Below are 15377 nucleotides of genomic sequence, written 5' to 3'. Positions count from 1 at the left end.
CTAAGACCAGAATGTACAACATGGGGGACCACGGGCATCCCTGTCTGGTGCCTCTACTAAGTTGCTACCTCTCTGATCTAACTGCCCCTGTCTTCACCCTGGCCAGCGGCTCACTGTATAGTAAATTAGCCCATTTAAGATACCCCAGCCCTAGTCCATAATTTGTCAGAGTAGCAATCAGCCATGGCCATTTGACAGAGTCAAAGGCCTTTTTTGCGTCCAGTGACACTATTGCCATCTCACCCGTCTCCTCGTTGGCATATTCAATGACTTGGTGGAGTCGCCCAAGATTGTTGGATATATTCCTGTTGGGGACATAACCAGTTTGGTTGGGGTGTATTAATTATTAATGACTCTCCTCATTCTATTTGCCAGGACCGCTGTCAGTACTTTACTATCCTGATTCAGCATAGACAGGGGTCTGTAGGAGCCGCACTCACAGCCAGGCTTGTTAGGTTTGAGGGGCGGTATGATGATCGCCTCTCTCAGGGGCCCTGGTAGCCTTCCAACTTCGTATGCTCGTTGAGCATCTCTAAGAGCGGGGGGGAGTACCTCATTTTTATACATCTTATAAAATTCACTGGGGAGTCGATCAGACCCCGGGCTCTTATTAGTGGGTAGCTGTCTCACCACTTCTTCCAGTACCTCCAGAGTGATTGGTGAGTCTAGCTCCTCTCGCTCTTCAGCGCTAATCTGCGGCAATCCTATATCCTCCAGAGTTTCACTTATTTCCTTGCTGTCACTTTCCTCCACATCTCCGTAAAGGATGCAGTAATAGTCTGCGAATTCCTGATTCACTTCCTCCTGGGTGTCTGCTATACTTCCATCCTCTTTCGCTATCGTCCTGATTACTGGTCTGGGAGTCTCGCTTTTGTATAGCCATGCCAGAACTCTCCCTGGTTTATCCCCCCCCGCATGCTGTCTCTCAATGTATTTTTTGTAGTTGAGATTGCACAGCCTTTCCAAGTATCCCGCGCATTTCTGCTACAGTCTAAGTATTACTTCATTATTGTCTTTGGTGCTACCTCCCCTTCTCATTGCCATTTCTAGCTCCATTTCCGCTTCTTGTAGTTCTGCCAGAATCCGACCTTGTAGCCCCTTGGACTTGGCTATAGCTATCCCCCTCACTACTAGTTTAAAGGCTTCCCAGAGCACACCCGCCGACTTCACACTGCCTGTATTGGTCTCAAAATAGCTTATTATTTCCTCTCTCATGTCCTCCCTGAAAATGTTATCCTTCAGCGCTTCCGCTCGGAGGCGCCATGTCGGTATTTTCGCTCTCGGGGGTCGGTATTGCCATACCAATATCGGCGGCGAATAGTCTGAAAGGACCCTCACTTTGTATTCTGTCTGCACTATTTCAAAACAACATTTTATTGATTTTTACAAAATAATATATTCATTACAACAATGCGGTAATTATGAGTTAATTCATGATTGAGTGACTCTCAGAATGTTTGTAGGTTAGGGGCGAGGTTGATGCTGGTCTCCTGGCCATTGTCGGCGGGTCATCTTGGTCGCGGATAGGTGTCCGACTTGGCTCTGGTGAGTTTAGGGGATCTCTGGGGTTCAGTAAAGTGGGCTACATTGGAGCCATCTGGTGAGTGGGGGTCTCCTAGTGAGGGCTGGGAATGTGGCCGCGTAATCCAGAAATGGGTCCCATATATTCAAGGTTCTATTTAGGGAGTCTGTTCGTATTGCCGTGATTTTTTCAGCTACTGGTATGTCCCAGCATTTGGCCCACCATAGGGCAATCGAGGGGCCGCTTTCGTCTTTCCATACTCGGGCCATTGCGATTTTTGCGGCTAGTAGCAGGTGATTGCATAGGCGGGGCATTTGTCCTGAGATCGGGAATGCTCCGTCTCCGGTTTCGCCTATAAGAACAATTCCTGGGTCCCAGGGAATGGAGAGCCGGAGATATCTTTGTGTTTTAGGACTTCCTTCCAGTATACCTCAGCCTTTGGGCAGGACCACACATCGTTACAGCTCTCCTGCGGCCGCTGGAGAGACCGGAGATCTGACGCTTTGCAGACCCGCTTGATTGATTAGAGTATCCAGACACAATTTAACTTCAGCCCTTTGCTGGTTTGAATTACACGGACTGCTACAGGACACAGGCTTGCCACAGTTTGCCTGTACGAATCCGTCCCTACAACGCACCGTCTTTGTTCCACGTGTCTTACAGATACACACACTGTGAGGCGATGCATTTCACCACTCTCCATATTGTACGTGTATGAAGTTGCATTCACAGGATGTAAGCAGTATTGAACCTACGTGTTCAAGACTGTACACTGCGAACACAGGATTCCGACCCCATGCAGCCATACCTAACGGCTGTTTTCCCAGAGAGATTTCCATACCGGAGGCCCAGATGCAGGCGTTCTAACAACTAGCCGAAACGCCCAAAGGTCAAGCACTTTTAGTGCCCTATTGTCCTGTCCAACTAGGTAGTGGCCCCTTCCCCCTGGCGTAGATTATGGTTCTTGGTCCTCTGTTTGAGAAATTCAATTTACAACCCGGTTTGATCCGTTTAGCCCTCTAAGTATAGCTAGGTAGTTGTTGCACCCGGCTATACCTGTGGGCCACAAATCGGTTTCCCCCATATTAAACCCATTTCTTTTTGGTTGTTTAAGTGTATATTGACAATACGCATTGTTGGAAACCAACCAATTTGGTCTTGCCCTAAAAATTCAATCTAGCCTGTTAAATTCCTTTCTCCAGGCCTTTAGAGTATAGCAGGGTAAATAACTAGCCTCTTGCTATAACTAGGGGATCAAACAAGTGGTGACATTTTTGGTTTACCTATGCTGGACAAATGTTGAAAATTTCTCGGGTATATAAATGTAAATATTTTCCACTGTTTCCATAAATGCTGTACAATGTTTCTTGTACACTTTGATACTAACTGACCAATTTTATGTTTATTGAACAATTCATAAACTCAATTTTTTGTTAAACTGTTTTGATGTCTGACTGTCCTTTGTCCATTTTCATAAAAACAAGTCAGTCATTTATGTTGTCTTGTCAAAAGAGATTGATATGATCAATGAATAAATTGAACAAAATAATTATTAATACAAGAATAAGGGATTTGTGCCTTATTTTGTCACACTTAGTGACTTGAGTGTGTATTGATAAAGATATTTGGCTTACTACTTGAAGCACAATCTCCTAACAATTTGAACACAAACTATTTAGACACCCCAACATAAGGGTAGTGCTATGAACAATATCTGTGTGTGGTAACCTTTTTGGTTTCTACTTTGGGAAGGACCACAGCAGGTGGAATAGAGATCCGGGAACCAGGCAACCGTGCCAGCATGTGTCAGGGATATCTGGGTTGGCTTTATGGATTTGAGTGGGGGTGATATAGTATCTGTAGCATAGTTTATAACCCCCTTCCCTGTTCGTGATGCATTGTGAGCTTTTGTGCAATCTAGCCCATATCTTCTATCACTATTTCTCGCCCAAGATCCTTTTCCCACTCTGTCATATATCTTTCTTTTTTTGTAGGATCTGACCGGTCTAGGGGCCGGTAGATAGTGGACGTCCTGCCTCTGCTGGTTGGTGTTGTTAGCGTGAGTTCCAGTGCTGTTGGTTCTCTAGGGCATTTTCCTCTGGTTTTTCTATGGGACAACCAGTGCCTGATTTGGGTGTAGCGGAATCTTTCCCGCTCTCCCACTCTGAATTTCATTTTGCACCTTTCGAATGTGATGGGCAAACCCTCTTTTATTGTCTGCACTATTTCTGCCATCAGTTCATGCGTGGCAAACACATAATCCAATCTGGTGTGTAGATTCTGGGGGGCTGAATAATGTAAATATTATTGGTCTTGTGGATAGTGTGACCTCCATGCATCCTCTAACCTGAGGTCTGCTAGCAGAGACTGCAGTATCCTGGCCGCTGGGGTCAGTCTGTCTATTTTGGTGTCCGATCTATCCATTTTCGGGTTTAGTACACAATTGAAGTCTCCTCCCCAGATCACCGCCCCTCCCAGGCTCACGCTGAGTTTGCTGTATAGCGTTCTGAAGTATGCCGCTGTATCCTGATTCGGGGCATATGTATTTATAATACATAGTTCCTTGTTTTCCACCAATCCCTTTATTATTACCATCCTCCCATCTGGTTCGACTGTAGAGTGTAGTAGCTGAAACGGTACATGCAGTGCAACCCAGGTGATCACCCCTCTAGCATAAGCTGAATATGTTGTGCTCACGACAGTCCCTCTCCACTTCTTCCGGACCACCTCCAGTTTTTCTTGCGTTAGGTGAGTCTCTTGCAGCAAGGCTATGTCTATTTTCTGCCTGCGCAAATACATCATAACCTTATTTCTTTTTAAATAGCTATTGAGCCCTCCAACATTCCAGGTAACTACTTTAAGGTCTCCCATAACACATCCGTGTCCCACTCCACCCTCCACAAATACCGACCAGGTCTCAGTTCTTCCCTTTTTCATGTAGGCTTTTTCCCCAATGCAAACTTCTCCTAACTATTAACACTTCCCCAACACCCCACTCTCTCCCACCCTCCTCCCTTCCCAACCCATCACACTCCCCAACTCTTCCCCAACCCTCCTCTCCCCCCTCCCTTCCTTACCCCAACTTACCCCGCTTCCCCAACTGTTGCCCAGCTCCATCCCTGGATCTCAGGCACCCGGCATCTAGCCCTTTCCGGCAGTTGCCTTATTTGCGGCTCAGCAGGGAGATGTCGTCCTAGTGGCGGTCCTCCTGTTCTGACTCCCAGGGGTAGGTCCTCTCCGTCCTGTTGCTCCTTATTCAAAAATCAAGCTAATCGCACCGTCTGCTATTCTTATTACATTATACATTCTATATTCCAGTCCAACGTTTTCAGATGTCTCATATTATGGTTACCCTGCGCCCTTCTCTTAACATGCATAGCTGTTTGATCACTTATCGTTATTATTATCGTTATTATTATTATTATTGTCGTATCCCTCTCGACCCTGCTCCTCGTCTCGCTCTGGGCAGCCATGTTGCCGCATCTTCCGGGGAATCAAAAAAGTGTGTTTTTGTCTTTGTAGAGAATCTTGAGTTTTGCAGGGTACAGCAACATATATTTAAATCCAGCTGTGCGCAGTCTCCTCTTGATCGCCACGTAGCTATAGCGCTGTCTCTGAATTAGCATAGTGTAATCAGGGTATGCAGTGATGGTCGCCGACGCTCTTTTTATCGTCCCTTCTTTCCTGAGGAACTCCAAGATCTTTTCCGTGTCCCTGTAATTCAGGATCTTCGCTATAATTGCTCTCAGAGGGGCTCCAGGTTGTGGCTTCCTCATCAAGGCCCTGTGCGCACGTTCAACCGCAAATCCTTGGGAGAGCTTATTTGCACCTATCTCTTGTATGATCATGTTTTCCACATAGTTCGTGGGGTCTTGGCCTTCTTCCCCTTCCGGCAGACCGACCACACGTATGTTATTGCATCTCACTCTTCCTTCGGCCTCCTCTGCTCGGTTCTGCAGGTTGGCTACCTGCTGCTTCAATATGTGGACTGCCTTGGCATTGTCTGTGCTAGTATCTGTGTTGATTTTCACTGCACTCTCCAGGCCACTGGTCCTCTCCGCCAGTGCTCTCGCATCTTGCCTCAATAGATTGACCTCCACTTCAACCGCATCTATTTTCGTTTCTAGTGCAGTCCTCAACTCTGCCATCGTCGTCCCCCACAAAGCTTTCAGTTCCGTTGTGGCTGTTAAGATCATGTGGTTTTCACTTGGCGTTGCCGCCCCTGCGGATGCAGTAGCCAGACTTTGCGTTGGAGTGGTGGGGGACTGCTGTGGTTTAGCGAAAATGTCCATTGTGGGCTGCTTGCCCTTGGCCTTACCCCCCCTCACAGACATTTCCGTCTTGTTATTAACTCTCGGGTCTGATGCACCAGCAGTGATCAGGTCTGTGTTCCTCTACAGTCCTTCACCTGGCTGAGGGTTTCGTGTGATGTGGCCCACCGCAATTTCCGTGTTGCGTCAGTGCATGTTGAAGATGCTCCCGGCATGCCTTCTTTGTCTAGGGGCACCCTTAGTCTTCCTGTCATCAAGCTCGCACCCCTACCCGCAGCTGGTACTCTGCTTCACTGGCTCATAAGCTGTTCAGGGCTGGGAGCGCTGTGGCACCTCCTTGCCTCTTGTCGAGGAGTATCTTCTCTTTTCTTCGCCCCACTTGTGGCCTCAGTGTAGTCTGTTAGCTATGAGGGATCTTCCTCTATGTGCCGCCTCGGGTGCCGTGGGCGTGTATTCCTCAGCAGTGTGACACTATTTCCCTCTGGGGGTCACCTCCACACCATGCCTGGTGCTTGCTTGCCTGTGCCCAGCGCTACCATTTACATTGGTAGCTTCATGCCAATGTACGCCTGGGGCAGTGCCTCTTCTCCACCACCTTGCGGGCCACTTCCCAGTCCCTATCGTTGCACTGTGTTGCAGTGTTAGCGCCTACAACTTCCGGCACTGTGGCTGGGTCATTCGAATCAGCTTTTCTTCAATACTCCGCACCCAGGCTCTGTGGAGTTCGCTTATTATATTGTGTGAAAGTAACTTCACGTTGCTCAACCAGCCCTCCAGTACGCACCCACGCCTCCTGCACAGTCGCCTTTTCAGCACCACGGCTGCACGTCCTTTGTTCTATGTGCCTGCTCTGCCGTGTAATACGCGGCTGTTCCACTGCCCTCGGATCCTCATTCTTTGGTGCAGTGTCTGCACCGGCCATGTCAGCCTTCTTTCTGGACCCCTGGCATCAGTGTCTTAGGGGGTACCCCAGACTTCATAGCGCAGCTTGTGCTCGCGCTTGTGCTGAGATTGGATTCGCCGGTGCCCGCAGGGTCCTCCCTCCGGGTCGCCTCGGTCCAGGCGCTCCCGCACTTTATTTTATTGTGTAGAATTATCTTTGCGTTGCCTCAGCCAGCCCTCCGGTGTGCACCCGCGCCTCCTGCACAGTGCATCTTGTCATCAATACGGCTGCACGTCCTTTGTTCTATGTGCCTGCTCTGCCTTATAATACGCGGCTGCTTCACTGCCCTCAGATCCTCTTTCTTTTGTGCTGTCTGCGCTGGCCGTATCAGCCTTCTTTCCAGGCACCTGGCATCCGTTTCTCAGGGGGCACCGGACTTCGCAGCGCAGCTGGTTCTGGCGCTTGTGCTGGGATTAGATTTGCCGGTGCCCGCAGGGTCCTCTTTCACATTCACCTCGGTCCAGGCGCTCCAGCACTTCCTTCCATTAATGCATATGCCGGTTGTCCTTAGCTCTCAGATAGACGTGCCCCTTCACTGCTACAGTGCTTTTCGTGGCAGGCGCTGTGCGGGCTCCTGGAAGCTCCTTTGTTTACTCTTCGCTGCCATCTTGCCGCCAGCCTTTCATCCACCGCCGGAGGCCACAGAGTATCATAACTTTCCTCCCTGACACTCGATCTTCTCAGGGAACGATGCATCTGGCTCAGCTCCCATTCCCATTTGTTCTTGTCGCTTTTCTTTTTGAAACAGACGAACGGAAAGCATGCGCTCACACAGATCAATTGCCGAATCCAGGAGCACCGAACTAGAGCAGCCTACTCCATGGCTGCCAACCCACGCCCCCCTTGCTGACCCTACTCTTATGGAGCCAGCTTCCCTGTATGCCTTCAGGATCACCATCTTATGCTGGAAGTTAAGAAGGTGCATAGTTATTGTTCTGGGGCGTTGATCCGGCGTTGGTTTTGGAATTGGTGCCCTGTGCACCCTCTCGATAGTGAGTTTGCGCGAGTTCTCGATTTTGAGAGCATTTCGGAGGAGGTCGTAAATGAAGGTCTCTAGGTTCGCCCCTTCCGCGTTCTCAGGCAGACCGACCACGGGTAGATTATTCCGTCTGGAGCGATTTTCCTGGTCATTGATTTTCTCCCCCAGCTGCTGGACCTCTTTGATTAGCCCATCTAGCTTATTATCTGTTGTCAGGTTGTCTTCAATCGCATTGATCCTTTGTTCGTTGTCAGTGGTGCGCTCAGCTTGAGCCGCCAGCCGTGTTTGGAGGTCCTGCAGGTCGCGATTAATGCCCAGCACTGTATTATTAGTTTCCTGACACTGTTGATTTATAATCTGCATTTCTGCCAGGATGGCCTACAGTTGCGACTGGACGTCCATCTCCGCCATGTTATGATTGGACCTCCTGGGTTGGCTGGGTGTAGCCGGCCCCACTGTAATCTGTTGATGAGTCGCAGCCTTCTTTTAGCATGCCCGCTCGCAGTGTTGTTCCTGAATCTATTCGTGGTGCACCTGCCGGGTGGTAGATTATAACTCCTGGTGTCCGAGTGCAATGTGGGCCTCCCGCACTCTGGTTGGTCTGCATCAGTTTGATGAGACTGGATCCTTGCCTGGTTGTGTGGGGGGGGGGGAGGGTTCCCCTGCCCCGGGGTATGGGAGGGCTGCTGTTGCCGTTTGCAGATTCCCTGCTGCTGTGACCCTCTGTTGTCCTTTCCAACAGCTTGTGCCGAGGCAGGTGTCCTATGAATGTTTGTTTGTTTGTTTGTTTGTTTGTTTGTTTATTTATTTATATTGCGCACCAGACCCTTAGGTTACCGGGCGCAGCAACAAGTATATGCGAAGCTTACAATGTTACAATGTTGTATAAATGAATTTACAATATTACACAATATTACACAAATTACTAGAATGTACAAATAAACAATTGCCGTATTTACATGAATGTACAGTTAACAATATACAGGATTATCAGTAATAAACATAAGGGTTAATGTCACGTCAGGGTGCATTAGGTAGGACTACACTAGTGAGTGTTCAGGTGTCAAGTCGTTGTTGGCGATAATGTGTTTGATAAGGTTCCTTCTGAAGTGAGGGAAGGGTTGGTCAGCTCTTAGGTTAGGTGGCAAGGCGTTCCACAGGTTAGCAGCTTTCACAGGGAAGCTGACGCCACCAATTTTGGCAAGTCTGAATCTGGGTACTGCCAAACAATTGGAGTTGGCGAGTCTCATGGGTCTATTAGAGGTTTTTCTTTTTATTTTGTCCATCAGGTAGCTAGGAGCAGCATTATTTAAGGCCTTATGGGTTAGTGAGATCATTTTTAGCTGGATTTTGTTCTCAGTGGAAAGCCATTTATGTTGCCGCCTAGTCGAGGAGATATGCTCCCTCTTTTTTATTCCTAATGCAGCTCTAAGAGCATTATTTTGTAGAGTTTGAAGTCTTTGGGTATTGGCTTTATTAGCACTACTGTATAGGGCATTACAGTAGTCAAGTCGGGAAAGAATTAAGGCTCTAGCCAAGATTAGGCAGCTGGTATTGGACAGGAAGGGCTTGCCTGCTCTAATCAATTTACAGGTGTAAGCAGTGGTGGAGGCTAGGGAGTTTACCTGTTTGGTGAAGGACAGGGTAGAGTCGAGATAAAAACCAAGTGTTTTTACTTCCCTCGAGACTTTGATGACATTTCCGTCTATGCTGAAGGCTGAGTAATCCGGGCCCAATTTGTTAATATTGGCTTGTGTGCCCAGAATGATCAACTCTGTCTTATCATCATTCAGGCAAAGACCGTGAGTAGCCATCCATGCCTGAATGATGAGATACACTCTATTCACCAACTCCCCATCCTCGCTATGATCCCCAGAAAGTGGGAAGAGAATCTGTGTATCATCCGCATAGTTAGTGTAGGTGATACCGAGATTGTCCAAATCATCGAACAGAGGTTTGGTGAATATATTGTAAAGGGTCGGAGAGACGCAGGATCCCTGAGGGACTCCACAAGTAATGGGTATAGGGTCAGCTGCTGCCGATGGGGAAAAGACTCTCATAGTTCTCTCACTCAGAAAGGATTCTATCCAGCTGATAGCTTGGGTGGAGAAGTGAGCGGCAACGTCCAGGTGTTTACAGAGGACTTTGTGGTCCACAAGATCAAACGCAGCTGAGAGATCTAGTAGGAGGAGGAGGGCTGTCTTACCCTGATCTCTCAGTTCGTCTATTTGGGCCTTTAAGTCAATCAGGGCTGTTTCCGTCCCGTGTAATGGGCGGAAGCCAGATTGTCTAGATCCTAGTAGTTTGTGCAGTTCGAGGTAGTTTTGAATCTGTATGTAGGCCACTTTGTCCAGGATCTTCAGCAGAAACGGAACTGTGGTGATTGGGCGGTAATTGGTAGGGATGAGAGGATCTAAAGTTTGCTTTTTAAGCAACGGGAGCACCCAGGATTGTTTTAGGTTAGCTGGGATGATGCCTGTGGAGAAGGATGCATTGACAAGTTTGGAGATAAATGGTGATAAGTCTCTGGCAGCGTCTTTTATTAGCTGTGCTGGGCAGATGTCACCTTTGCAATTAGATGGTTTGAGGGTGAGGATGATTTTTTCAATCTCAAGTGTGGATGTTTTGGTGAAGGAAAATTTGGTAGGTTGAGGCATGAGGGTAGCCTTAGGTGGTGACAGGGTAGGTAGTTTAAGCAAGTCTTTTTTCAGTTGAATTTTATTTTGGAGGGTAGTAATTTTATTAGTTAGAGCATATTGGATGTCAGAACACCAGGTCTGATCTTTAGTGCAAGTGTCTGGTATGGCAATAGGTGACTCAAGTTCCTTTAGGATGGAAAAAGAGTTCCTTCACACTTGATTTAGAGTTAGCGATACGATCGTTATATGAATTTCTCTTAGCCAGACAAACTGCATTTTTGTATTGACGGGAGATAGATATTAGGTTGGCCTTGTTCTCAGTAGCTTGGTAGGTGTGGATACACCTGTCTGGGGGCTGGTCCGGCTTTTGCTCATCCCCCTAGAGCAATGGTGCTGTCTGAGGCACCCATGATGGCAGGGTAGTCATTCCATGGGGGAGTGTAGGAGGCGGAAGGTCCACAGGGCCTACCGGGAGTTTATGCGGCTTGCAGTTAAATTGCGCACCTTAGGTGCTGTGGGTCATTGTCTGTGGCAGCTGGTCCTCCGTGTGACCATTCGCAATGCGTGAGAGGCGGCGGCTGTAGGCTAATATCCCTTCAGGTTTGGGCTAAGGTGCTTTTGGCTGCCTGTGCGATAGAGGCTGTTGGTGGAGGCTTGGTACCTCTTTCTCTGTGTAGTGGATGGGCTTCCCCCCACTCGCTGCTGGGAGATTTCCCAAGGAGGGTGAGGGGCCCAGTGGCTTTTCTTCTCTTTTCCTACGCTGAATACATGTGTGGTGGGCTTTGTGTATTGGGCCAGCTGATGCGCTCTGTGTTGGAGGTATTTGGCCTAGGGAGTGGGTGGTCAACAAGCACCTTGGCCCTGCAGGGAAATGAATGAAGCTTGTGGTGGTTATTCCCACTGCCCTTCCTTTCTTTGGCTTTGTTGCAGCTCGAGGTGGCCGGCCTTTATCAGCATTGCCGGCGGCTGCCCAGGGTGTTGCTAGGCTGTGGGGTGCACATAGTTTGTGTGCGCAGTTCCGTTGGGTCCCTCAATGCGCTTCTGCTGCTCGGGGAGCGCGGGGGGGGGGGTTGGGTCATTCGGGCATAGCCTGCCATGCGCCCTTTTGAGGCGCGCTACTGCTGTTGGGAGCCGGGATACAATTATCTCCCCGCTCGTCGGGCCCGACCCGGGCTACGCTCCCCTCATCTCCTCCGACTTACTTGGGTCTAGTGGCTTGAGGCGGTCACAATTCCGCCGGCACATTACCCCAGCGCAGTGGCCGCCGGATGGGGCCTGCAGGTCTCTCCGGTCCAGTCAGGGCGCTGACAGCAAGGCTGATCCTCTTACTATCCCCTGATAGTGCACTGGGGGTTGCTGCGGCATACTCCCGCCTCTGTAGGCGAATATTTGTCTGTTATTGGGAGTAGCAGTTCGTAAGGGGGGGTGCCCACTCTGAGGTTTTGTTGAGCCCTGGAGCGAGTGGGGGACGGATAGGGTGTCTGCTCCTCTGTCCGCCGCGGGGGGTGCGTGCCCTGTTGTGCCGGCTCGGCACAGGTCAGTCTCCGTCATACTGGATGCAGTAGTTTTGGGGGGCTTTTTGCTGTCACCCATTGCAGTTTGCCAAATGATGATTTCGGGCTCGGATTCTCTCGCATGTTAGTTCCTCTGGATCCTGTTGAAAAGCGCTTCAGTCTCGCTTCATTTATGTTGCGTTTTGATTGATAGTTTCTACGTCTTTTTGCAGATCCGTCCCCGCGTTGTCAGGAGCTCCTGCGCCGCGCCACCTAGCGGATCCCTCATACTGCTCCGTGATTTATCTAAAAGGCAGCACTGTAATCTGTTGATAATGTACCAGACACTTGCCCAAGAGTACCTTTTTTTTTTTTAGTAAATGAGAAATCTGTTTGATTTTCAGGACAAAACTCCCTAAGAAAGAGGCATTAATCATGTCGGGAATGTGTTTATAACTGGATGTGATGGTGTGGAACATCAAAAGCATAAAAAGTAAACTTTATCCATCCATTATAAAAGATAGTTTGGTAAAAGAGGTACTTTTAAGATGTTCAGGTGTCATTCAAATTGAATTATTCCAGGGAGAGGTGCAGCCTAAAAGGAGGAATGTTATTCCCATTTTAGATCTGAGCCTTTTGAGCAGGTTGCCCGGGAAGGATAACTTCACGATAATTGCTGTCTTTCAATTCCTTCATGCTCTGAAGCTACAGAGTTGGCGGTGTCTCTGGACCTTCAATATGCATGTTTCCACATCTCTATATATTGCAAAAATCAATGCTGGTGGCTGCAATTTTCTTGATACCTGCTCCAAGCGTATTCACCAAGGTAATGGGCATAATATTCAGGGGGAGTTTAGCATGTCTGTCCTTGCCTCAGTGCATGAATTCTAAAGCTGAAGTCCAGAGGAGTGAGTCTTGGATAATCTTGGATAGTTTATATAGTATTCGCCTATTCCACACCCTGAGCCTTACTTTCCGTGTAGAAGTCTTTCTTAACTCTGCTCAAACGCCTTGGAAATGGCATTTCTTCCTATTTAGGTAGAATCCAACATCCAGAACAGTTTCTTTATATTAGTCAGGGACCAAACACTACAATGAGTTAATTGCTCAGATTGTTGAGTATCATAACTTCATGTATTTATCTGGGTTCTAACTTTCCCAATTCCAGTGCAACTTTCGATCCGCTACCTGATAGTCTGTAGTTTCTCCAGACGAGCAGGACCTGAAATCATGTTGATGACTTGATACCTCGTCTCCAAGATGTTTCAGTGAGTACTCATTGAAATGTGTAAAGATGTTTCTACATCAGCATCTGGTGCTTTCAGGGCTTTTCTTCCATCCATCACAAATATGTCCAAATGGATTCTCAGTGGCATCACAACCATCTTAAATAAGAATCGTCATGGGGCTTGTGCCAGCTGTTCAGAGTCCATGTTTGACATAATTTGGGCATTCAAGAAAGGAATTGTCTGTACAGCAGTCCAACTTGCTGGGAAGCAGTACACAAGGGCGACGTTTGAGTATATGTTGCAGGGCATTTTCTTTTAATGAGGATTTCCCAATGGTGATATGTTTGCTTTCAATGTCAACACAAAGTGTGTGTTGTTCAGCTTTAATGATCTCTGCGGATGAATTCGTTATTTGGAAAACGAATTAGTTGAAGCTAGAGTTTACCTTTTTGTCCCTTGCTGCTCAGCCCCAGAAAACTCGGTGCAGGGCCACAATGATTTGGACTGCTTCTTTTTGGGCCTGTAAACATTGCATTTAGTTTCAAACTAGACTATCATTATTGTGTAGAAAAAGAATATATACCAACCCTTCAAATGTGTGGCATTCTTCTGCTTCTGAAGGACATGCAGGGAAGACTAAATATCAATGAGCCACTGCACAACAACTTTGAAAATGTGACTGTATATCCTGGATGCAACAAAAGGACTCCTTTGAGTTAAGGTGATTAAGCCTAAACGTGTTTGTAAAACAGTTTTAAAATGAGTGTCTATCGCACATTGTTTACCCCACCCACGCTCACCAGTACTTGCCTCTGGAAGACCGAACACATCTATAAAAAAAAATCTATTACCCATGTTATCTCTCTCTCCTCCTATGACTTTTACATGACCCCAGAAAAATGATATTACAGTACTCTGCCTCTCTCGCATTATCCCAGTCTCATCGTCTTACTAGACTCCTCACTCCAGAGACCCCTTTCCCTTTTTTTCACTTCTATGGTCTCCAATATTTGCCTTTTTTCTGACAACCTCTCCACCACAATCTCCATCTTCCTGCCTAGGTTCTTCCTCGCCCTCTTTTTTTCTTCATTCCGCCTACTTTGACTGATATGGCTAGTTACCTACATCATGCTCATACTACTTCCTCATCTCTTCCCTCCTATTTGATACCCTTGGTGTACCCTCATCACATACCATGCGTTGCCTATTGCCATAATCTCACATTCCTCCATTCTTGTTTCCCCCTCATTCAAGCATACCATTGTGATTTCAGTCTTAAAAAATCCTCTTGTGCTAATTACCGCCCTATCTCTCTTCTTCCTTTCCTTTCTAAACTGTTGGAACAGATTGCTTACTCAAGTATCATTTTATACAAATCTGTACTCCCTGCTCTGCAATCTGGTTTCTGCCCATCCCACTCCAAGAAAACAGTAACCCTTCACGTCTCAACTTCCTTCACTCATGCTGAAATGACACACTCCTCATTCTCCATGACTTATCAGCATTTGACACTGTAGATCACAACACCCTTCTATCATTCCTCTTCTCTCTTGGTCTTTCTGGCACTGTGCTTCAGTGGTTCACGTCTTATCTTTCAAATCGCTCCTTCTCATTGGCTTCGGCTTGTTACACTTTAGATTCTCGCCCCCCGCCAATGTGATGTTCCCCCGTGGCTTATATCCTCTTTCAATGTTTCCTCCCACTTCTATGCTGTAGATTCACAAATCTTCTCTTTCTCTGTTCTAACACCCTTCACTCTGTCTTTCCATTGTCTATAACACTGTGCACTCTTTTTTCCAGCTTCCACACTCTTGCTTTGTTTATCCATTACATCCATTAGATCATTTCCACCTGCATTTCTCCCTTTCTTGTCCTCTGTTAGGATTCTTGTGGTCACCTTCGACACCTCCCTCTTTTGCTACTCCCATGTTGACTACTCCCCGCACTTGCCGCTACCATCTCTATAACTGCGAGGGGGTGATCAGTTGTTCCTGTCTACAGCTGTTGATTCATCATCCCAGGCACCGCAGTGCCAGAAGACCCTGCCCGCCTCCATTTTCTTCACCATGAGGTGTCTACCAGCACAAAGATGGCCGTCGCCCAGATTTCCGTGAAAACCAACAGAATACAACCCTGGCGCCCAGATTCGCTGCCACACCTCCCGCGGCCCTCCCCACCTGCTTTAAATGGAGGGGAGGCACACCAGGAAGCGAAGCCGTGGAGAGGAGGTCAGGAGAAAAGGCCTCAACCCCTCTCTACAGCTCTCTGCTGCTCAGTTGCCAGTTGCCGGCTACCGCTCTG

This window comes from Ambystoma mexicanum, chromosome 1p (assembly GCF_040938575.1).
Source record: "Ambystoma mexicanum isolate Mex_15411 chromosome 1p, UKY_AmexF1_1, whole genome shotgun sequence".
Classification (NCBI taxonomy): Eukaryota; Metazoa; Chordata; class Amphibia; order Caudata; family Ambystomatidae; genus Ambystoma; species Ambystoma mexicanum.
The sequence above is the reverse complement of the archived record's forward strand: the minus strand, read 5'-3'. Positions refer to the sequence as shown.